The sequence below is a fragment of the Miniopterus schreibersii genome, assembly GCF_964146895.1.
Source record: "Miniopterus schreibersii genome assembly, chromosome: 2".
NCBI lineage: Eukaryota > Metazoa > Chordata > Mammalia > Chiroptera > Miniopteridae > Miniopterus > Miniopterus schreibersii.
This window is the reverse complement of record NC_138102.1, coordinates 90,521,900-90,541,483: the sequence shown is the minus strand read 5'-3', so window position 1 is coordinate 90,541,483 and position 19,584 is coordinate 90,521,900.

Sequence of the window (19,584 nt, the reverse complement as noted above, 5' to 3'; positions counted from 1 at the left end):
AAATGACAAGCCTTCATTCAACATGTACACACACCTTGTAGCAGTTTCAGCTTTAAGCATGTTGGTGTTCTCAAAAGGCTGTGTAACCTGTGTAGAGTGTGTCACTCTCCAGTACTGAATACACAACTTAGAGTTCCTTTCATCACAGACATGCAAACACATCTTTTTGGGGGAGTCCTATTTAAGATCAGATGGAAATGTAAGGGTTTCATCGAGAATATGAAGTCAATCATTCTTTTGCACTATGCAACCGATAGAAATGACTTTTTGTAGAAGCACGTCTGAATTTCACTGCAAAATGCCCTTCTTTTCTGCTTTCTTGAATGTTCTCGAAGCATTAGGTGAAAGAGCGTGTTTGATCAAGGGTGAAGCAGTGTGAGTTTTCCTAGATTTCAAGTGATTTGAGAAACATATTCCGCGTTTTTCCACATTGTCTATAAACAGCAGGAGGCTTGCAAGAGATTGAAACAATGCATCCCAAAACATATTCCACCAGTGAAAACACACATTTCTACCAAGACCTTGAAAGAGCAGGCAAAAGAATAGTGGCTGAGTGTTCTTTCAGAGAGAAACATGCATTTCATTCTTCTAGAGTGAGTTTTGAGCCTGTAATTCATATGTATTTTGAACTCTGCAGAATGTAGCTACCTGCTCGGGGGTTCTGTCATAGAAGCACCTTTCCTGCAGGAGCTTATTGCAACATTCATTGTTTGGCTAATTTATTTAGGGTTGGTTTTGGAAGGTCTTTCAACTTTGGCCAAATCCCGCTTCGTACGAAATTTTTTCACACTGCTGTTTCCAAGTGTCCAAAAAGAACTGCTGCTGGAAACGGTACACATGCACATCTCCCATACTGGTCTGCTCGTTTCACTACCTGGATTTCGGTTTCCTCCTCCTTCTTTGAAATGACAAGCCTTCATTCAGCATGCTACACACGCCTTGTAGCAGTTTCCGTTTTAAACATGTTGGTGCTCTCAAAACGCTGTGTAACCTGAGTAGAGTGTGTCACTCTCCAGCACTGAATACCCAACTTAGAGATCCTTTCGCCACAGACACGCAAACACATCCTTTTGGGAAAGTCCTAATTCAGGTCACTTGGAAATGTAAGGGTTTCATCGAGAACATTAAGTGAATCATGCTTTTCCACTCTGCAACAGATAGAAATGACTTTTCCTACATGCCCGTCTGAAATTCACTGCAAAATGCACCTCTTTCCTGCTTTCTTGAATGTTCTCAACGCATTACGTGAAAGAGCGTGTTTGAGCAAGAGTGATGCAGTGTGCTTCTTCCTGGATTTCAAGTGATTTGGTAAACCTCATCCGCGTTTTTCCACTTTTTCTAAGAAACAACATGAGGCTTGCAGAAGATTGAAACAATGCATCCCAAAACATATTCCACCAGTGAAAACACACGTTTCTACAAAGGCCTTGAAGAAGCAAGCAAAAGAATAGTGGCTGAGTGATCTTTGCGAGAGAAACATGCATTTCATCCTTCTGGAGTAAATTTTCAGCCTGGAATTCATATGCATTTTGTACTGTGCAGAATGTATCTACCTGCTCGGGGGTTGTGTCATAGAAGCACCTTTCCTGCAGGAGCTTATTGCAACAGTCATCGTTTGGCTAAGTTCTTTAGGGTTGGTTTTGGAAGGTCTTTCAACTTTGGCCCAATCCCGCTTCGTACGAAATTTTTTCACAGCGCTGTTTCCAAGTGTCCACAAAGAGCTGCTGCTGGAAACTGTACACATGCACATCTCCCATACTGGTGTGCTCGTTTCACTACCTGGGTTTTGGTTTCCTCTTCCTTCTTTGAAATGACAAGCCTTCATTCAACATGTACACACACCTTGTAGCAGTTTCAGCTTTAAGCATGTTGGTGTTCTCAAAAGGCTGTGTAACCTGTGTAGAGTGTGTCACTCTCCAGTACTGAATACACAACTTAGAGTTCCTTTCATCACAGACATGCAAACACATCTTTTTGGGGGAGTCCTATTTAAGATCAGATGGAAATGTAAGGGTTTCATCGAGAATATGAAGTCAATCATTCTTTTGCACTCTGCAACCGATAGAAATGACTTTTTGTAGAAGCACGTCTGAATTTCACTGCAAAATGCCCTTCTTTTCTGCTTTCTTGAATGTTCTCGAAGCATTAGGTGAAAGAGCGTGTTTGATGAAGGGTGAAGCAGTGTGAGTTTTCCTAGATTTCAAGTGATTTGAGAAACATATTCCGCGTTTTTCCACATTGTCTATAAACAGCAGGAGGCTTGCAAGAGATTGAAACAATGCATCCCAAAACATATTCCACCAGTGAAAACACATTTCTACCAAGACCTTGAAAGAGCAGGCAAAAGAATAATGGCTGAGTGTTCTTTCAGAGAGAAACATGCATTTCATTCTTCTAGAGTGAGTTTTGAGCCTGTAATTCATATGCATTTTGTACTCTGCAGAATGTAGCTACCTGCTCGGGGGTTCTGTCATAGAAGCACCTTTCCTGCAGGAGCTTATTGCAACATTCATTGTTTGGCTAATTTATTTAGGGTTGGTTTTGGAAGGTCTTTCAACTTTGGCCAAATCCCGCTTCGTACGAAATTTTTTCACACTGCTGTTTCCAAGTGTCCACAAAGAACTGCTGCTGGAAACGGTACACATGCACATCTCCCATACTGGTCTGCTCGTTTCACTACCTGGATTTCGGTTTCCTCCTCCTTCTTTGAAATGACAAGCCTTCATTCAGCATGCTACACACGCCTTGTAGCAATTTCCGTTTTAAACATGTTGGTGCTCTCAAAACGCTGTGTAACCTGAGTAGAGTGTGTCACTCTCCAGCACTGAATACCCAACTTAGAGATCCTTTCGCCACAGACACGCAAACACATCCTTTTGGGAAAGTCCTAATTCAGGTCACTTGGAAATGTCAGGGTTTCATCGAGAACATTAAGTGAATCATGCTTTTCCACTCTGCAACAGATAGAAATGACTTTTCCTACATGCCCGTCTGAAATTCACTGCAAAATGGACCTCTTTCCTGCTTTCTTGAATGTTCTCAACACATTAGGTGAAAGAGCGTGTTTGAGCAAGAGTGATGCAGTGTGCTTCTTCCTGGATTTCAAGTGATTTGGTAAACCTCATCCGCGTTTTTCCACATTTTCTAAGAAACAACATGAGGCTTGCAAGAGATTGAAACAATGCATCCCAAAACATATTCCACCAGTGAAAACACACGTTTCTACAAAGGCCTTGAAGAAGCAAGCAAAAGAATAGCGGCTGAGTGATCTTTGCGAGAGAAACATGCATTTCATCCTTCTGGAGTAAATTTTCAGCCTGGAATTCATATGCATTTTGTACTGTGCAGAATGTATCTACCTGCTCGGGGGTTGTGTCATCGAAGCACCTTTCTTGCAGGAGCTTATTGCAACAGTCATCGTTTGGCTAAGTTCTTTAGGGTTGGTTTTGGAAGGTCTTTCAACTTTGGCCCAATCCCGCTTCGTACGAAATTTTTTCACAGCGCTGTTTCCAACTGTCCACAAAGAGCTGCTGCTGGAAACTGTACACATGCACATCTCCCATACTGGTGTGCTCGTTTCACTACCTGGGTTTTGGTTTCCTCTTCCTTCTTTGAAATGACAAGCCTTCATTCAACATGTACACACACCTTGTAGCAGTTTCAGCTTTAAGCATGTTGGTGTTCTCAAAAGGCTGTGTAACCTGTGTAGAGTGTGTCACTCTCCAGTACTGAATACACAACTTAGAGTTCCTTTCATCACAGACATGCAAACACATCTTTTTGGGGGAGTCCTATTTAAGATCAGATGGAAATGTAAGGGTTTCATCGAGAATATGAAGTCAATCATTCTTTTGCACTCTGCAACCGATAGAAATGACTTTTTGTAGAAGCACGTCTGAATTTCACTGCAAAATGCCCTTCTTTTCTGCTTTCTTGAATGTTCTCGAAGCATTAGGTGAAAGAGCGTGTTTGATCAAGGGTGAAGCAGTGTGAGTTTTCCTAGATTTCAAGTGATTTGAGAAACATATTCCGCGTTTTTCCACATTGTCTATAAACAGCAGGAGGCTTGCAAGAGATTGAAACAATGCATCCCAAAACATATTCCACCAGTGAAAACACACATTTCTACCAAGACCTTGAAAGAGCAGGCAAAAGAATAGTGGCTGAGTGTTCTTTCAGAGAGAAACATGCATTTCATTCTTCTAGAGTGAGTTTTCAGCCTGGAATTCATATGCATTTTGAACTCTGCAGAATGTAGCTACCTGCTCGGGGGTTCTGTCATAGAAGCACCTTTCCTGCAGGAGCTTATTGCAACATTCATTGTTTGGCTAATTTCTTTAGGGTTGGTTTTGGAAGGTCTTTCAACTTTGGCCAAATCCCGCTTCGTACGAAATTTTTTCACACTGCTGTTTCGAAGTGTCCACAAAGAACTGCTGCTGGAAACGATACACATGCACATCTCCCATACTGGTCTGCTCGTTTCACTACCTGGATTTCAGTTTCCTCCTCCTTCTTTGAAATGACAAGCCTTCATTCAGCATGCTACACACGCCTTGTAGCAGTTTCCGTTTTAAACATGTTGGTGCTCTCAAAACGCTGTGTAACCTGAGTAGAGTGTGTCACTCTCCAGCACTGAATACACAACTTAGAGCTCCTTTCGCCGCAGACACGCAAACACATCTTTTTGGGAAAGTCCTAAATCAGGTCACTTGGAAATGTAAGGGTTTCATCGAGAACATGAAGTGAATCATGCTTTTCCACTCTGCAACAGATAGAAATGACTTTTCCTACATGCCCGTCTGAAATTCACTGCAAAATGGACCTCTTTCCTGCTTTCTTGAATGTTCTCAACGCATTAGGTGAAAGAGCGTGTTTGAGCAAGAGTGATGCAGTGTGCTTCTTCCTGGATTTCAAGTGATTTGGGAAACCTCATCCGCGTTTTTCCACATTGTCTACGAAACAACATGAGGCTTGCAAGAGATTGAAACAATGCATCCCAAAACATATTCCACCAGTGAAAACAGACGTTTCTACAAAGGCCTTGAAGAAGCAAGCAAAAGAATAGTGGCTGAGTGATCTTTGCGAGAGAAACATGCATTTCATCCTTCTGGAGTAAATTTTCAGCCTGGAATTCATATGCATTTTGTACTGTGCAGAATGTATCTACCTGCTCGGGGGTTGTGTCATAGAAGCACCTTTCTTGCAGGAGCTTATTGCAACAGTCATCGTTTGGCTAAGTTCTTTAGGGTTGGTTTTGGAAGGTCTTTCAACTTTGGCCAAATCCCGCTTCGTACGAAATTTTTTCACAGCGCTGTTTCCAAGTGTCCACAAAGAGCTGCTGCTCGAAACTGTGCACATGCACATCTCCCATACTGGTGTGCTCGTTTCACTACCTGGGTTTTGGTTTCCTCTTCCTTCTTTGAAATGACAAGCCTTCATTCAACATGTACACACACCTTGTAGCAGTTTCAGCTTTAAGCATGTTGGTGTTCTCAAAAGGCTGTGTAACCTGTGTAGAGTGTGTCACTCTCCAGTACTGAATACACAACTTAGAGTTCCTTTCATCACAGACATGCAAACACATCTTTTTGGGGGAGTCCTATTTAAGATCAGTTGGAAATGTAAGGGTTTCATTGAGAAGATGAAGTCAATCATGCTTTTGCACTCTGCAACCGATAGAAATGACTTTTTGTACCAGCACGTCTGAATTTCACTGCAAAATGCCCTTTTTTTCTGCTTTCTTGAATGTTCTTGAAGCATTAGGTGAAAGAGCCTGTTTGATCAAGGGTGAAGCAGTGTGAGTTTTCCTAGATTTCAAGTGATTTGAGAAACATATTCCGCATTTTTCCACATTGTCTATAATTAGCAGGAGGCTTGCAAGAGATTGAAACAATAAATCCCAAAACATATTCCACCAGTGAAAACACACATTTCTACAAAGACCTTGAAAGAGCAGGCAAAAGAATAGTGCCTGAGTGTTCTTTCAGAGAGAAACATGCATTTCATCTTCTAGAGTGAGTTTTCATCCTGTAATTCATATGCATTTTGAACTCTGCAGAATGTAGCTACCTGCTCGGGGGTTCTGTCATAGAAGCACCTTTCCTGCAGGAGCTTATTGCAACATTCATTGTTTGGCTAATTTCTTTAGGGTTGGTTTTGGAAGGTCTTTCAACTTTGGCCAAATCCCGCTTCGTACGAAATTTTTTCACACTGCTGTTTCCAAGTGTCCACAAAGAACTGCTGCTGGAAACGGTACACATGCACATCTCCCATACTGGTCTGCTCGTTTCACTACCTGGATTTCGGTTTCCTCCTCCTTCTTTGAAATGACAAGCCTTCATTCAGCATGCTACACACGCCTTGTAGCAGTTTCCGTTTGAAACATGTTGGTGCTCTCAAAACGCTGTGTAACCTGAGTAGAGTGTGTCACTCTCCAGCACTGAATACACAACTTAGAGCTCCTTTTGCCACAGACACGCAAACACATCTTTTTGGGAAAGTCCTAATTCAAGTCACTTGGAAATGTAAGGGTTTCATCGAGAACATGAAGTGAATCACGCTTTTCCACTCTGCAACAGATAGAAATGACTTTTCCTACATGCCCGTCTGAAATTCACTGCAAAATGGACCTCTTTCCTGTTTTCTTGAATGTTCTCAACGCATTAGGTGAAAGAGCGTGTTTGAGCAAGAGTGATGCAGTGTGCTTCTTCCTGGATTTCAAGTGATTTGGGAAACCTCATCCGCGTTTTTCCACATTCTCTAAGAAACAACATGAGGCTTGCAAGAGATTGAAACAATGCATCCCAAAACATATTCCACCAGTGAAAACACACGTTTCTACAAAGGCCTTGAAGAAGCAAGCAAAAGAATAGTGGCTGAGTGATCTTTGCGAGAGAAACATGCATTTCATCCTTCTGGAGTAAATTTTCAGCCTGGAATTCATATGCATTTTGTACTGTGCAGAATGTATCTACCTGCTCGGGGGTTGTGTCATAGAAGCACCTTTCCTGCAGGAGCTTATTGCAACAGTCATCGTTTGGCTAAGGTCTTTAGGGTTGGAAGGTCTTTCAACTTTGGCCCAATCCCGCTTCGTACGAAATTTTTTCACAGCGCTGTTTCCAAGTGTCCACAAAGAGCTGCTGCTGGAAACTGTACACATGCACATCTCCCATACTGGTGTGCTCGTTTCACTACCTGGGTTTTGGTTTCCTCTTCCTTCTTTGAAATGACAAGCCTTCATTCAACATGTACACACACCTTGTAGCAGTTTCAGCTTTAAGCATGTTGGTGTTCTCAAAAGGCTGTGTAACCTGTGTAGAGTGTGTCACTCTCCAGTACTGAATACACAACTTAGAGTTCCTTTCATCACAGACATGCAAACACATCTTTTTGGGGGAGTCCTATTTAAGATCAGTTGGAAATGTAAGGGTTTCATCGAGAAGATGAAGTCAATCATGCTTTTGTACTCTGCAACCGATAGAAATGACTTTTTGTACAAGCACGTCTGAATTTCACTGCAAAATGCCCTTCTTTTCTGCTTTCTTGAATGTTCTTGAAGCATTAGGTGAAAGAGCGTGTTTGATCAAGGGTGAAGCAGTGTGAGTTTTCCTAGATTTCAAGTGATTTGAGAAACATATTCCGCGTTTTTCCACATTGTCTATAATTAGCAGGAGGCTTGCAAGAGATTGAAACAATGCATCCCAAAACATATTCCACCAGTGAAAACACACATTTCTACAAAGACCTTGAAAGAGCAGGCAAAAGAATAGTGGCTGAGTGTTCTTTCAGAGAGAAACATGCATTTCATCTTCTAGAGTGAGTTTTCATCCTGTAATTCATATGCATTTTGAACTCTGCAGAATGTAGCTACCTGCTCGGGGGTTCTGTCATAGAAGCACCTTTCCTGCAGGAGCTCATTGCAACATTCATTGTTTGGCTAATTTCTTTAGGGTTGGTTTTGGAAGGTCTTTCAACTTTGGCCAAATCCCGCTTCGTACGAAATTTTTTCACACTGCTGTTTCCAAGTGTCCACAAAGAACTGCTGCTGGAAACGGTACAGATGCACATCTCCCATACTGGTCTGCTCGTTTCACTACCTGGATTTCGGTTTCCTCCTCCTTCTTTGAAATGACAAGCCTTCATTCAGCATGCTACACACGCCTTGTAGCAGTTTCCGTTTGAAACATGTTGGTGCTCTCAAAACGCTGTGTAACCTGAGTAGAGTGTGTCACTCTCCAGCACTGAATACACAACTTAGAGCTCCTTTCGCCACAGACACGCAAACACATCTTTTTGGGAAGGTCCTAATTCAAGTCACTTGGAAATGTAAGGGTTTCATCGAGAACATGAAGTGAATCATGCTTTTCCACTCTGCAACAGATAGAAATGACTTTTCCTACATGCCCGTCTGAAATTCACTGCAAAATGGACCTCTTTCCTGCTTTCTTGAATGTTCTCAACGCATTAGGTGAAAGAGCGTGTTTGAGCAAGAGTGATGCAGTGTGCTTCTTCCTGGATTTCAAGTGATTTGGTAAACCTCATCCGCGTTTTTCCACATTTTCTAAGAAACAACATGAGGCTTGCAAGAGATTGAAACAATGCATCCCAAAACATATTCCACCAGTGAAAACACACGTTTCTACAAAGGCCTTGAAGAAGCAAGCAAAAGAATAGTGGCTGAGTGATCTTTGCGAGAGAAACATGCATTTCATCCTTCTGGAGTAAATTTTCAGCCTGGAATTCATATGCATTTTGTACTGTGCAGAATGTATCTACCTGCTCGGGGGTTGTGTCATAGAAGCACCTTTCCTGCAGGAGCTTATTGCAACAGTCATCGTTTGGCTAAGTTCTTTAGGGTTGGTTTTGGAAGGTCTTTCAACTTTGGCCCAATCCCGCTTCGTACGAAATTTTTTCACAGAGCTGTTTCCAAGTGTCCACAAAGAGCTGCTGCTGGAACTGTACACATGCACATCTCCCATACTGGTGTGCTCGTTTCACTACCTGGGTTTTGGTTTCCTCTGCCTTCTTTGAAATGACAAGCCTTCATTCAACATGTACACACACCTTGTAGCAGTTTCAGCTTTAAGCATGTTGGTGTTCTCAAAAGGCTGTGTAACCTGTGTAGAGTGTGTCACTCTCCAGTACTGAATACACAACTTAGAGTTCCTTTCATCACAGACATGCAAACACATCTTTTTGGGGGAGTCCTATTTAAGATCAGTTGGAAATGTAAGGGTTTCATCGAGAAGATGAAGTCAATCATGCTTTTGCACTCTGCAACCGATAGAAATGACTTTTTGTACAAGCACGTCTGAATTTCACTGCAAAATGCCCTTTTTTTCTGCTTTCTTGAATGTTCTTGAAGCACTAGGTGAAAGAGCGTGTTTGATCAAGGGTGAAGCAGTGTGAGTTTTCCTAGATTTCAAGTGATTTGAGAAACATATTCCGCGTTTTTCCACATTGTCTATAAACAGCAGGAGGCTTGCAAGAGATTGAAACAATGCATCCCAAAACATATTGCACCAGTGAAAACACACATTTCTACAAAGACCTTGAAAGAGCAGGCAAAAGAATAGTGGCTGAGTGTTCTTTCAGAGAGAAACATGCATTTCATCTTCTAGAGTGAGTTTTCATCCTGTAATTCATATGCATTTTGAACTCTGCAGAATGTAGCTACCTGCTCGGGGGTTGTGTCATAGAAGCACCTTTCCTGCAGGAGCTCATTGCAACATTCATTGTTTGGCTAACTTCTTTAGGGTTGGTTTTGGAAGGTCTTTCAACTTTGGCCAAATCCCGCTTCGTACGAAATTTTTTCACACTGCTGTTTCCAAGTGTCCACAAAGAACTGCTGCTGGAAACGGTACACATGCACATCTCCCATACTGGTCTGCTCGTTTCACTACCTGGATTTCGGTTTCCTCCTCCTTCTTTGAAATGACAAGCCTTCATTCAGCATGCTACACACGCCTTGTAGCAGTTTCCGTTTGAAACATGTTGGTGCTCTCAAAACGCTGTGTAACCTGAGTAGAGTGTGTCACTCTCCAGCACTGAATACACAACTTAGAGCTCCTTTCGCCACAGACACGCAAACACATCTTTTTGGGAAGGTCCTAATTCAAGTCACTTGGAAATGTAAGGGTTTCATCGAGAACATGAAGTGAATCATGCTTTTCCACTCTGCAACAGATAGAAATGACTTTTCCTACATGCCCGTCTGAAATTCACTGCAAAATGGACCTCTTTCCTGCTTTCTTGAATGTTCTCAACGCATTAGGTGAAAGAGCGTGTTTGAGCAAGAGTGATGCAGTGTGCTTCTTCCTGGATTTCAAGTGATTTGGTAAACCTCATCCGCGTTTTTCCACATTTTCTAAGAAACAACATGAGGCTTGCAAGAGATTGAAACAATGCATCCCAAAACATATTCCACCAGTGAAAACACACGTTTCTACAAAGGCCTTGAAGAAGCAAGCAAAAGAATAGTGGCTGAGTGATCTTTGCGAGAGAAACATGCATTTCATCCTTCTGGAGTAAATTTTCAGCCTGGAATTCATATGCATTTTGTACTGTGCAGAATGTATCTACCTGCTCGGGGGTTGTGTCATAGAAGCACCTTTCCTGCAGGAGCTTATTGCAACAGTCATCGTTTGGCTAAGTTCTTTAGGGTTGGTTTTGGAAGGTCTTTCAACTTTGGCCCAATCCCGCTTCGTACGAAATTTTTTCACAGCGCTGTTTCCAAGTGTCCACAAAGAGCTGCTGCTGGAAACTGTACACATGCACATCTCCCATACTGGTGTGCTCGTTTCACTACCTGGGTTTTGGTTTCCTCTGCCTTCTTTGAAATGACAAGCCTTCATTCAACATGTACACACACCTTGTAGCAGTTTCAGCTTTAAGCATGTTGGTGTTCTCAAAAGGCTGTGTAACCTGTGTAGAGTGTGTCACTCTCCAGTACTGAATACACAACTTAGAGTTCCTTTCATCACAGACATGCAAACACATCTTTTTGGGGGAGTCCTATTTAAGATCAGATGGAAATGTAAGGGTTTCATCGAGAATATGAAGTCAATCATTCTTTTGCACTATGCAACCGATAGAAATGACTTTTTGTAGAAGCACGTCTGAATTTCACTGCAAAATGCCCTTCTTTTCTGCTTTCTTGAATGTTCTCGAAGCATTAGGTGAAAGAGCGTGTTTGATCAAGGGTGAAGCAGTGTGAGTTTTCCTAGATTTCAAGTGATTTGAGAAACATATTCCGCGTTTTTCCACATTGTCTATAAACAGCAGGAGGCTTGCAAGAGATTGAAACAATGCATCCCAAAACATATTCCACCAGTGAAAACACACATTTCTACCAAGACCTTGAAAGAGCAGGCAAAAGAATAGTGGCTGAGTGTTCTTTCAGAGAGAAACATGCATTTCATTCTTCTAGAGTGAGTTTTGAGCCTGTAATTCATATGTATTTTGAACTCTGCAGAATGTAGCTACCTGCTCGGGGGTTCTGTCATAGAAGCACCTTTCCTGCAGGAGCTTATTGCAACATTCATTGTTTGGCTAATTTATTTAGGGTTGGTTTTGGAAGGTCTTTCAACTTTGGCCAAATCCCGCTTCGTACGAAATTTTTTCACACTGCTGTTTCCAAGTGTCCAAAAAGAACTGCTGCTGGAAACGGTACACATGCACATCTCCCATACTGGTCTGCTCGTTTCACTACCTGGATTTCGGTTTCCTCCTCCTTCTTTGAAATGACAAGCCTTCATTCAGCATGCTACACACGCCTTGTAGCAGTTTCCGTTTTAAACATGTTGGTGCTCTCAAAACGCTGTGTAACCTGAGTAGAGTGTGTCACTCTCCAGCACTGAATACCCAACTTAGAGATCCTTTCGCCACAGACACGCAAACACATCCTTTTGGGAAAGTCCTAATTCAGGTCACTTGGAAATGTAAGGGTTTCATCGAGAACATTAAGTGAATCATGCTTTTCCACTCTGCAACAGATAGAAATGACTTTTCCTACATGCCCGTCTGAAATTCACTGCAAAATGCACCTCTTTCCTGCTTTCTTGAATGTTCTCAACGCATTACGTGAAAGAGCGTGTTTGAGCAAGAGTGATGCAGTGTGCTTCTTCCTGGATTTCAAGTGATTTGGTAAACCTCATCCGCGTTTTTCCACTTTTTCTAAGAAACAACATGAGGCTTGCAGAAGATTGAAACAATGCATCCCAAAACATATTCCACCAGTGAAAACACACGTTTCTACAAAGGCCTTGAAGAAGCAAGCAAAAGAATAGTGGCTGAGTGATCTTTGCGAGAGAAACATGCATTTCATCCTTCTGGAGTAAATTTTCAGCCTGGAATTCATATGCATTTTGTACTGTGCAGAATGTATCTACCTGCTCGGGGGTTGTGTCATAGAAGCACCTTTCCTGCAGGAGCTTATTGCAACAGTCATCGTTTGGCTAAGTTCTTTAGGGTTGGTTTTGGAAGGTCTTTCAACTTTGGCCCAATCCCGCTTCGTACGAAATTTTTTCACAGCGCTGTTTCCAAGTGTCCACAAAGAGCTGCTGCTGGAAACTGTACACATGCACATCTCCCATACTGGTGTGCTCGTTTCACTACCTGGGTTTTGGTTTCCTCTTCCTTCTTTGAAATGACAAGCCTTCATTCAACATGTACACACACCTTGTAGCAGTTTCAGCTTTAAGCATGTTGGTGTTCTCAAAAGGCTGTGTAACCTGTGTAGAGTGTGTCACTCTCCAGTACTGAATACACAACTTAGAGTTCCTTTCATCACAGACATGCAAACACATCTTTTTGGGGGAGTCCTATTTAAGATCAGTTGGAAATGTAAGGGTTTCATCGAGAAGATGAAGTCAATCATGCTTTTGTACTCTGCAACCGATAGAAATGACTTTTTGTACAAGCACGTCTGAATTTCACTGCAAAATGCCCTTCTTTTCTGCTTTCTTGAATGTTCTTGAAGCATTAGGTGAAAGAGCGTGTTTGATCAAGGGTGAAGCAGTGTGAGTTTTCCTAGATTTCAAGTGATTTGAGAAACATATTCCGCGTTTTTCCACATTGTCTATAATTAGCAGGAGGCTTGCAAGAGATTGAAACAATGCATCCCAAAACATATTCCACCAGTGAAAACACACATTTCTACAAAGACCTTGAAAGAGCAGGCAAAAGAATAGTGGCTGAGTGTTCTTTCAGAGAGAAACATGCATTTCATCTTCTAGAGTGAGTTTTCATCCTGTAATTCATATGCATTTTGAACTCTGCAGAATGTAGCTACCTGCTCGGGGGTTCTGTCATAGAAGCACCTTTCCTGCAGGAGCTCATTGCAACATTCATTGTTTGGCTAATTTCTTTAGGGTTGGTTTTGGAAGGTCTTTCAACTTTGGCCAAATCCCGCTTCGTACGAAATTTTTTCACACTGCTGTTTCCAAGTGTCCACAAAGAACTGCTGCTGGAAACGGTACACATGCACATCTCCCATACTGGTCTGCTCGTTTCACTACCTGGATTTCGGTTTCCTCCTCCTTCTTTGAAATGACAAGCCTTCATTCAGCATGCTACACACGCCTTGTAGCAGTTTCCGTTTGAAACATGTTGGTGCTCTCAAAACGCTGTGTAACCTGAGTAGAGTGTGTCACTCTCCAGCACTGAATACACAACTTAGAGCTCCTTTCGCCACAGACACGCAAACACATCTTTTTGGGAAGGTCCTAATTCAAGTCACTTGGAAATGTAAGGGTTTCATCGAGAACATGAAGTGAATCATGCTTTTCCACTCTGCAACAGATAGAAATGACTTTTCCTACATGCCCGTCTGAAATTCACTGCAAAATGGACCTCTTTCCTGCTTTCTTGAATGTTCTCAACGCATTAGGTGAAAGAGCGTGTTTGAGCAAGAGTGATGCAGTGTGCTTCTTCCTGGATTTCAAGTGATTTGGTAAACCTCATCCGCGTTTTTCCACATTTTCTAAGAAACAACATGAGGCTTGCAAGAGATTGAAACAATGCATCCCAAAACATATTCCACCAGTGAAAACACACGTTTCTACAAAGGCCTTGAAGAAGCAAGCAAAAGAATAGTGGCTGAGTGATCTTTGCGAGAGAAACATGCATTTCATCCTTCTGGAGTAAATTTTCAGCCTGGAATTCATATGCATTTTGTACTGTGCAGAATGTATCTACCTGCTCGGGGGTTGTGTCATAGAAGCACCTTTCCTGCAGGAGCTTATTGCAACAGTCATCGTTTGGCTAAGTTCTTTAGGGTTGGTTTTGGAAGGTCTTTCAACTTTGGCCCAATCCCGCTTCGTACGAAATTTTTTCACAGCGCTGTTTCCAAGTGTCCACAAAGAGCTGCTGCTGGAAACTGTACACATGCACATCTCCCATACTGGTGTGCTCGTTTCACTACCTGGGTTTTGGTTTCCTCTGCCTTCTTTGAAATGACAAGCCTTCATTCAACATGTACACACACCTTGTAGCAGTTTCAGCTTTAAGCATGTTGGTGTTCTCAAAAGGCTGTGTAACCTGTGTAGAGTGTGTCACTCTCCAGTACTGAATACACAACTTAGAGTTCCTTTCATCACAGACATGCAAACACATCTTTTTGGGGGAGTCCTATTTAAGATCAGATGGAAATGTAAGGGTTTCATCGAGAATATGAAGTCAATCATTCTTTTGCACTATGCAACCGATAGAAATGACTTTTTGTAGAAGCACGTCTGAATTTCACTGCAAAATGCCCTTCTTTTCTGCTTTCTTGAATGTTCTCGAAGCATTAGGTGAAAGAGCGTGTTTGATCAAGGGTGAAGCAGTGTGAGTTTTCCTAGATTTCAAGTGATTTGAGAAACATATTCCGCGTTTTTCCACATTGTCTATAAACAGCAGGAGGCTTGCAAGAGATTGAAACAATGCATCCCAAAACATATTCCACCAGTGAAAACACACATTTCTACCAAGACCTTGAAAGAGCAGGCAAAAGAATAGTGGCTGAGTGTTCTTTCAGAGAGAAACATGCATTTCATTCTTCTAGAGTGAGTTTTGAGCCTGTAATTCATATGTATTTTGAACTCTGCAGAATGTAGCTACCTGCTCGGGGGTTCTGTCATAGAAGCACCTTTCCTGCAGGAGCTTATTGCAACATTCATTGTTTGGCTAATTTATTTAGGGTTGGTTTTGGAAGGTCTTTCAACTTTGGCCAAATCCCGCTTCGTACGAAATTTTTTCACACTGCTGTTTCCAAGTGTCCAAAAAGAACTGCTGCTGGAAACGGTACACATGCACATCTCCCATACTGGTCTGCTCGTTTCACTACCTGGATTTCGGTTTCCTCCTCCTTCTTTGAAATGACAAGCCTTCATTCAGCATGCTACACACGCCTTGTAGCAGTTTCCGTTTTAAACATGTTGGTGCTCTCAAAACGCTGTGTAACCTGAGTAGAGTGTGTCACTCTCCAGCACTGAATACCCAACTTAGAGATCCTTTCGCCACAGACACGCAAACACATCCTTTTGGGAAAGTCCTAATTCAGGTCACTTGGAAATGTAAGGGTTTCATCGAGAACATTAAGTGAATCATGCTTTTCCACTCTGCAACAGATAGAAATGACTTTTCCTACATGCCCGTCTGAAATTCACTGCAAAATGCACCTCTTTCCTGCTTTCTTGAATGTTCTCAACGCATTACGTGAAAGAGCGTGTTTGAGCAAGAGTGATGCAGTGTGCTTCTTCCTGGATTTCAAGTGATTTGGTAAACCTCATCCGCGTTTTTCCACTTTTTCTAAGAAACAACATGAGGCTTGCAGAAGATTGAAACAATGCATCCCAAAACATATTCCACCAGTGAAAACACACGTTTCTACAAAGGCCTTGAAGAAGCAAGCAAAAGAATAGTGGCTGAGTGATCTTTGCGAGAGAAACATGCATTTCATCCTTCTGGAGTAAATTTTCAGCCTGGAATTCATATGCATTTTGTACTGTGCAGAATGTATCTACCTGCTCGGGGGTTGTGTCATAGAAGCACCTTTCCTGCAGGAGCTTATTGCAACAGTCATCGTTTGGCTAAGTTCTTTAGGGTTGGTTTTGGAAGGTCTTTCAACTTTGGCCCAATCCCGCTTCGTACGAAATTTTTTCACAGCGCTGTTTCCAAGTGTCCACAAAGAGCTGCTGCTGGAAACTGTACACATGCACATCTCCCATACTGGTGTGCTCGTTTCACTACCTGGGTTTTGGTTTCCTCTTCCTTCTTTGAAATGACAAGCCTTCATTCAACATGTACACACACCTTGTAGCAGTTTCAGCTTTAAGCATGTTGGTGTTCTCAAAAGGCTGTGTAACCTGTGTAGAGTGTGTCACTCTCCAGTACTGAATACACAACTTAGAGTTCCTTTCATCACAGACATGCAAACACATCTTTTTGGGGGAGTCCTATTTAAGATCAGTTGGAAATGTAAGGGTTTCATCGAGAAGATGAAGTCAATCATGCTTTTGTACTCTGCAACCGATAGAAATGACTTTTTGTACAAGCACGTCTGAATTTCACTGCAAAATGCCCTTCTTTTCTGCTTTCTTGAATGTTCTTGAAGCATTAGGTGAAAGAGCGTGTTTGATCAAGGGTGAAGCAGTGTGAGTTTTCCTAGATTTCAAGTGATTTGAGAAACATATTCCGCGTTTTTCCACATTGTCTATAATTAGCAGGAGGCTTGCAAGAGATTGAAACAATGCATCCCAAAACATATTCCACCAGTGAAAACACACATTTCTACAAAGACCTTGAAAGAGCAGGCAAAAGAATAGTGGCTGAGTGTTCTTTCAGAGAGAAACATGCATTTCATCTTCTAGAGTGAGTTTTCATCCTGTAATTCATATGCATTTTGAACTCTGCAGAATGTAGCTACCTGCTCGGGGGTTCTGTCATAGAAGCACCTTTCCTGCAGGAGCTCATTGCAACATTCATTGTTTGGCTAATTTCTTTAGGGTTGGTTTTGGAAGGTCTTTCAACTTTGGCCAAATCCCGCTTCGTACGAAATTTTTTCACACTGCTGTTTCCAAGTGTCCACAAAGAACTGCTGCTGGAAACGGTACACATGCACATCTCCCATACTGGTCTGCTCGTTTCACTACCTGGATTTCGGTTTCCTCCTCCTTCTTTGAAATGACAAGCCTTCATTCAGCATGCTACACACGCCTTGTAGCAGTTTCCGTTTGAAACATGTTGGTGCTCTCAAAACGCTGTGTAACCTGAGTAGAGTGTGTCACTCTCCAGCACTGAATACACAACTTAGAGCTCCTTTCGCCACAGACACGCAAACACATCTTTTTGGGAAGGTCCTAATTCAAGTCACTTGGAAATGTAAGGGTTTCATCGAGAACATGAAGTGAATCATGCTTTTCCACTCTGCAACAGATAGAAATGACTTTTCCTACATGCCCGTCTGAAATTCACTGCAAAATGGACCTCTTTCCTGCTTTCTTGAATGTTCTCAACGCATTAGGTGAAAGAGCGTGTTTGAGCAAGAGTGATGCAGTGTGCTTCTTCCTGGATTTCAAGTGATTTGGTAAACCTCATCCGCGTTTTTCCACATTTTCTAAGAAACAACATGAGGCTTGCAAGAGATTGAAACAATGCATCCCAAAACATATTCCACCAGTGAAAACACACGTTTCTACAAAGGCCTTGAAGAAGCAAGCAAAAGAATAGTGGCTGAGTGATCTTTGCGAGAGAAACATGCATTTCATCCTTCTGGAGTAAATTTTCAGCCTGGAATTCATATGCATTTTGTACTGTGCAGAATGTATCTACCTGCTCGGGGGTTGTGTCATAGAAGCACCTTTCCTGCAGGAGCTTATTGCAACAGTCATCGTTTGGCTAAGTTCTTTAGGGTTGGTTTTGGAAGGTCTTTCAACTTTGGCCCAATCCCGCTTCGTACGAAATTTTTTCACAGAGCTGTTTCCAAGTGTCCACAAAGAGCTGCTGCTGGAACTGTACACATGCACATCTCCCATACTGGTGTGCTCGTTTCACTACCTGGGTTTTGGTTTCCTCTGCCTTCTTTGAAATGACAAGCCTTCATTCAACATGTACACACACCTTGTAGCAGTTTCAGCTTTAAGCATGTTGGTGTTCTCAAAAGGCTGTGTAACCTGTGTAGAGTGTGTCACTCTCCAGTACTGAATACACAACTTAGAGTTCCTTTCATCACAGACATGCAAACACATCTTTTTGGGGGAGTCCTATTTAAGATCAGTTGGAAATGTAAGGGTTTCATCGAGAAGATGAAGTCAATCATGCTTTTGCACTCTGCAACCGATAGAAATGACTTTTTGTACAAGCACGTCTGAATTTCACTGCAAAATGCCCTTTTTTTCTGCTTTCTTGAATGTTCTTGAAGCACTAGGTGAAAGAGCGTGTTTGATCAAGGGTGAAGCAGTGTGAGTTTTCCTAGATTTCAAGTGATTTGAGAAACATATTCCGCGTTTTTCCACATTGTCTATAAACAGCAGGAGGCTTGCAAGAGATTGAAACAATGCATCCCAAAACATATTGCACCAGTGAAAACACACATTTCTACAAAGACCTTGAAAGAGCAGGCAAAAGAATAGTGGCTGAGTGTTCTTTCAGAGAGAAACATGCATTTCATCTTCTAGAGTGAGTTTTCATCCTGTAATTCATATGCATTTTGAACTCTGCAGAATGTAGCTACCTGCTCGGGGGTTGTGTCATAGAAGCACCTTTCCTGCAGGAGCTCATTGCAACATTCATTGTTTGGCTAACTTCTTTAGGGTTGGTTTTGGAAGGTCTTTCAACTTTGGCCAAATCCCGCTTCGTACGAAATTTTTTCACACTGCTGTTTCCAAGTGTCCACAAAGAACTGCTGCTGGAAACGGTACACATGCACATCTCCCATACTGGTCTGCTCGTTTCACTACCTGGATTTCGGTTTCCTCCTCCTTCTTTGAAATGACAAGCCTTCATTCAGCATGCTACACACGCCTTGTAGCAGTTTCCGTTTGAAACATGTTGGTGCTCTCAAAACGCTGTGTAACCTGAGTAGAGTGTGTCACTCTCCAGCACTGAATACACAACTTAGAGCTCCTTTCGCCACAGACACGCAAACACATCTTTTTGGGAAGGTCCTAATTCAAGTCACTTGGAAATGTAAGGGTTTCATCGAGAACATGAAGTGAATCATGCTTTTCCACTCTGCAACAGATAGAAATGACTTTTCCTACATGCCCGTCTGAAATTCACTGCAAAATGGACCTCTTTCCTGCTTTCTTGAATGTTCTCAACGCATTAGGTGAAAGAGCGTGTTTGAGCAAGAGTGATGCAGTGTGCTTCTTCCTGGATTTCAAGTGATTTGGTAAACCTCATCCGCGTTTTTCCACATTTTCTAAGAAACAAAATGAGGCTTGCAAGAGATTGAAACAATGCATCCCAAAACATATTCCACCAGTGAAAACACACGTTTCTACAAAGGCCTTGAAGAAGCAAGCAAAAGAATAGTGGCTGAGTGATCTTTGCGAGAGAAACATGCATTTCATCCTTCTGGAGTAAATTTTCAGCCTGGAATTC